We start from the raw sequence: 6,094 nt of genomic DNA, 5'->3' as shown, positions 1-6,094 counted from the left end.
CTGTTGAGAAGACTGAACAGTCGAATGATTTCAGTCGAATGAAAGTATTCATATCACGCTAAATGGTATATTTCTCCGCCGACAGTCTTCTAATTCCGCCAAATTTAGCGGAAAATCCGCTAAGTTGGCAACACTGTTCAGTGAGAACAATTACCTCTTCTAAACAAAATAGGTTTTATATTTTACCAGAGATTTATGTGAATTAGAGATGGGCACTATCGACTGAAAACCACTATCGACTACTCGGGCGATAGTCCCTTCGAACTATCGACTGAATAGTCGAATGTTTTCAGTCGAACAAAAGTATTCATTACTTCCTGTTGAGAAGACTGAACAGTCGAATGATTTCAGTCGAATGAAAGTATTCATATCACGCAAGTAGTCATTCCATGAAAAACATTCGAATGTTTCCAGTCGAAACTCTCCGTATCAAAAGTGGAGAGTCGTACTTTTACGAATTCGACTCAGTTTAACGCAAATTACGAATAATTAGAAATCACTTGTATAGACACCCATTAGAAAAAAATTAATGTTATATTGAGTGACTTACAAATTTATTCAAAGAGACCCACGTTTGCAGCCGAGAAGTCCACTTCGCTCCACATTAGGAATAAGAAGCTGCACCACCTGGATATCCAAGTTCCGTATTTCATTCTCGGACAGCGGATACCAGAATCCGATTTACGCACTCGTCCGTACACGGGCTAACAAATAGAGAGATGCCCTTAATACGAACCAACATCATACGAATGGCCTTTCTTGGTGCTAAATGGACAGTGAAACGTAGAAAGACGACAATGAGGCTCTATTCGCGAACAATGCTAACAATAATAATATGAAAAACTTATTGCTGTAATACACAATCAAGATATATATGAGAATAGCCAAACACACTATCGTACTACTGTATTTTCTAGATTATTATTATAGTTATAAATGAATAACGTAATTAATATAAACAAATATGCAACGAAATAAAGAGCACATAAACGACAAGAGAAAATCGCCATATTAAGTAGGTACCTATAAAGTTAACATATTATGTATTACATATCCGAAGTGACCATAAACCGATAGTTCCATTCGCTGTGACGGGAGTTCGACTGAATTCAGTCGACTTGTTTAGTGCTAACTGGAGAGCAAAACGTGGGAGATGCATGACGGGAATACGACTGAATTCAGTCGACTAGTTTTTAAAGTAGTCGACTGTTACGATAGTTTAAACTATCGACTAGTTCGATAGTTATCAGTCGATAGTGCCCATCTCTAATGTGAATGATATGTGTACACTCTATTAGCGAAATAAGTATATGTGCATATAATTAAAACTAAGAATTGTAATTTCAGATGGTTCGGAAACGTAAGAGGGCTACAGATAAGGTTTCTTGGTCCGCTGCAGTTGCTGCTGTTAGAACTGCACGTAAAGCGCGTGAGGTTAGCGCCAGTTTGGTATTCATGAGGCAACTTCAAGGAAGCCTTTGAAATGTCGTTTAATGGGAGGGCCGAAAATGGAGAGGAAAACTGTCGTGACAGAACATCAAGAAAAGAACTGTTCTCACCTTCTTCAGTTGGTTAGGCTATTTTAAGGCATGACGATGATTGAACTACGTCGTGTTGGGTATGGATTTGCAGACAAAAACAATCTTTCTGGCAACTTTAACAAAACTACTAAATTATCCGGTAAGGACTGGGCGATACGTTTCTTGAGAAGAAACCAAGAACTCAGACTGCGGAAACCCGAAGCAACTAGGGTAAGCAGAATTTTATCATTTAATTAAGCAGAAGTTGACAGACTTTATCATAACCTCTTGATTGTCAGTGAAAGCCGTAAGTTTCCTCCGTCACGTATTTATAACGTTGACGAAACCAGCATTTCGGCCGCCCAGAAGCCACCTCCAATAATTGCCCGCAGAGGTCAAAAGCAAGCAGGGACAGGGACCAGCTTAGAACGAGGACGAAATATTACTGTATATTGCGCCATGTTTATACCGTATGTCTTGTTGCGAGGATGTCCATTGCAATAACACGTGGAGGCCCTCCAGGAAGCATTTTCATGTGTTGCAAGTCAGGATGGATGAATGAGGACTTGTTCCTGATGTGGCTCAAGCATTTCGCTGCACACACGCAATCATCAGTGAAGAATCCAACTCTTCTTTTAATGGACAACCAATCAAGTCACACATCACTTTTCTCCTTTAATTTCTCCAAGGAAAACGGAACTGTTGTGGTATCAATTTCTCTCCTATTCCTATCAGTGCATCAACATCTTGTGTTAAAACACAAAGGTGTAGGCCTAAGCAGCACTCTGACATTTTGACAGCGACACCCAGAAAATCAGTATTAAAGGTGCTGTAAAAGAAGACAGAGAAGGTACCGTACCTTTTCAAGACAGCAACAGTTCGTCAGATGAAATATGTGTTGATGAACTTTGTGACGATGATGATGAATATAATATTGGTTACACGGAAGAAGTGGTGTCTGGGTTGCCACAGAGGAATACCACCAACGATGTTTGTCTCTTCTGAGGTGAAAGAAATACATGCGTGCCATTGGCCCACATGGGTGGGTAATGGTACGCAAAACCAATTTCTATATTTTGATAGAAGACTCGGGAACTTTACTACTTGTGTACTTGTATTCCACACTCCGTAGTCCTAACTATATTTCCTATCATAATGAAATAGTGTAGACATTTTGTATCCAACATAGTACCTTATATAGGCGTTTTGCCTTAGATGCGTGGAATTGACCCTCTCTTCCCTAACCATTTAGCCATGGAGCTTGAAAAAACTCTTGTGGTAGAGCTCTTTTCAGACACACCTCCAATGGAAGTGAGCTACTTGTGTCATTTTAACCTCATACCATCCCTCCTCAGCCTGTTTTCCAGTCATTCGACCAGTAAGGGGTGGTTGTAATAAAGCCCCATCTAGCGGAGAGGATAGGAACTGTGCCGGCCGCCGAAGCCTGTCTCGCTCCTCTGGGGCAATGATTAATTACTGACGGATGAAATGATACTGGAGTGTGTCGCTGGAATGAAAGATGACGGGGAAAGCCGAAGTATTCTGAGAAAAACCCGTCCCGCCTCTGCTTTGTCCATCACCAGGATTTGAACGCACTGCCACCTTTCATTCTTAAATCTCTCCCAGTACCAGGAACTATTCCCGTGCTTTCCGATTTTCACACCAGACAAATGCTGGGGCTGTACCTTAATTAAGGCTACGGCCGCTTCTTTCCCATTCCTAAGCCTTTCCTATCCCATCGTCGCCATAAGACCTATCTGTGTCAGTGCGACGTAATACAAATTGAATCAGTGGCGTATGTTGGGATCAAGGCGTGGACTACCACTAGATTTAGGTTACCCCTTTTCGATGGTTGGTTTAGTGAACGCGAAGCCTTAAGCGTTTTAAACTGCTGCCAATAGCCAGCGGAGTAGTCTGCTGTGTTATCAAGGCTGCTTCACAAGCTACTGCCCTGACCTCTGCTACTGTCAATACTCAACAGCTGATCAGCGGAGGTGGTAGCGTGATGTTTAGCAAATTAAAGTCCGGCTTTGTGGCTAAATGGATAGAATGTTTGCCTTTGGTCCGATGGCCCCGGTTCAATTCTCAGAATCAACCCCCATCGTACTGGCTTGGGGACTGCGTCTTTATGACGTCTTCGCCATTCATTTCACCCTCATCATGTCACCACAAAGCCTATACAGAATGTCCTGCACTGTTATTATTATTATTATTATTATTATTATTATTATTATTATTATTATTATTATTATTATTATTATTATTAAATAAAAATGTTGAGTTTACCAGCGGTCGTACCCACCGTCGTTCATTGGTTTATTAGCTTCGTCGGTAGATCAGTTGTGGTGTCCGACCGACCCATGATCACGGGTTCGATTCCAACCAGCAAAAGAGAACACTAAACCTGAAAGACTGCGTTGCATTTTAGCAGATCTACCTATAAAAATAAAACTACATTACTCCTGTAACAGCAAGCCTGCAGTGTCTTCCTACAAGGATGTAGAAGTAGACGGGAGTGAAATACAATAATTAAGTCAGAAGTATGTGGCGAGGAAGTAAATACGGCGAGTAACGCATGGTTGTTAGCGGTAGCGATCTGACGGAGCGAAGTCTAGCACACCTATCCCCCCGGTCCCGGCACCTATCGGACGGACATTCAGCAGCAAGCCGCGCGTGGTGAGGCGAGAGGAGAGGAACGAGAGTCTGGGCTGCGAGATCAGTCTCCGATGTCTTGCTCTCAGAAATACGTGCGACGTTTTTTCTCGCATTGCTTTCAGTACTGTAAATGGAACAATGTGCCAGATGCTTGCATTATAATGTGCTTTAGATTTCCATCGTTCTCAGTTGAGGTTTGGACTTCACTGAGAGCCTTGGTAGCCCTCATTATACGCTACCGTACTGATTATTGAATTGTTTCCGGGCTTCCGATGACGGCAGCTGGTAACACTTTAAGAGTTATGCTACGAAGGTGGAACTACTTCTTATAGCAATAACCACCACCGTCAGCTTTGGTTTTAGTTATGAAATAGATCTAATCAAACAAAATAAGTTCAAACATTTTTCGAGCAGTACCATTTACAATTCAACGGGTTAAGTGGAATGATGACGTCAGAGTTGCGCACGCTATATCGCGAACGTACACCGCGAGATCAGTTTAAAAATGGGGGAAATGTATTTTTTTTTCTATTGGTTTTACGTCGCACCGACAAAGATAGGTCTTATGGCGACGATCGGATAGGAAAGGCCGAGGAGTGGGAAGGAAGCAGCCGTGGCATTAATTAAGGTACAGTCCCAGCATTTGCCTGGGAATCCACGGAAAACCATCTTTAGGGCTGCTGACAGTGGGGTTCGAACCCACTATCACCCAGATAAAGGCTCTCAGCTGTGTGCCCCTAATCGCACGGCCAACTCGCCCAGTGTGTCATATTTAATAGTTTGTTCTTGTTTAGATACTATACGTGAATTTAATTAATTTACAGTTCGCACTTACAGATTGTGTTTTAAACATTGCATACAAAATAATTTGTTAATCATTTTGACTGTATTTTGAATTTGGAAATTTACCTACAGCCAATATAGGCCTATGTCATTTTCTACTATTAAAGTCAACGAGTTGGTGTGAAAATTGGAAACCACAGAAAACCATCTTCAGGGCTGCCGATAATGGGGTTCGAACCCACTATCACCCGGCTGCAAGCTCACAGCTGCGCACCCCTAACTCGCTCGGTTACTTCCCAACTCTGATGACAGACACATCATTGGTGGTTCAGAGATAAGTGCTCTTAGTCAAAGGCGAGTGGAGTGCTCGGTATTTCAGTCCCTGCGAGGATTCTCGCGATAAGGTCCTCATGTGATGATACAGGAGTCTCTTACGTCATACCCTTGATAGTAGTACCCCAAACAATAACATCTTTAACCATCTGCGCCTATCTTTGCACCGACGATTTAAGTTCTGTAATCAACTTGCAGGTCGACAATTCGAACCTATTTTGTAATTTAATGCACGTTGTAATGCTCAGGTTTGGTCGGTGAAAATATGTTGACAAGATTACCGTAATTTCCCATAATTATGGGCCACTTTTGGTATATTGCCGTATATTTATCCCTTTCACTGATAAATGCTACAGTGGAATGCAATCAAAATATCCATAACTCTGTAACTTAGCACAGATAACATAACTAATACACAGTTTTTGATATTACATTTACAATATGTGAATAATTGAAGAATAATGTTAAAAACATTTAAACTCTTTAAGTCTGTAGGCTTTTTTCAATCGTGAAATTACCAGCGTTTCGCCCCAGTGTAGCAGTGGGCTCATCAGTTGGAATGCTACAGTACACCTTTCCAAGACGCTGGCGCTAGTGCGTCGTTGAGACACCACTGCAAATTTGCGTTACGTCCCACTAACTACTTTTACGGTTTTCGAAGACGTGGAGGTCCCGAAATTTAGTCCCGCAGGAGTTCTTTAACGTGCCAGTAAATCTGACGTATTTGAGCACCTTCAAATACCACCGGACTGAGCCAGGATCGAACCTGCCAAGTTGGGGTCAGAAGGCAAGCGCCTCAACCG

The sequence above is a fragment of the Anabrus simplex genome, chromosome 13 (genome assembly GCF_040414725.1).
Source record: "Anabrus simplex isolate iqAnaSimp1 chromosome 13, ASM4041472v1, whole genome shotgun sequence".
Taxonomy (NCBI): Eukaryota; Metazoa; Arthropoda; class Insecta; order Orthoptera; family Tettigoniidae; genus Anabrus; species Anabrus simplex.
Note: the sequence above shows the minus strand (reverse complement) of the source record.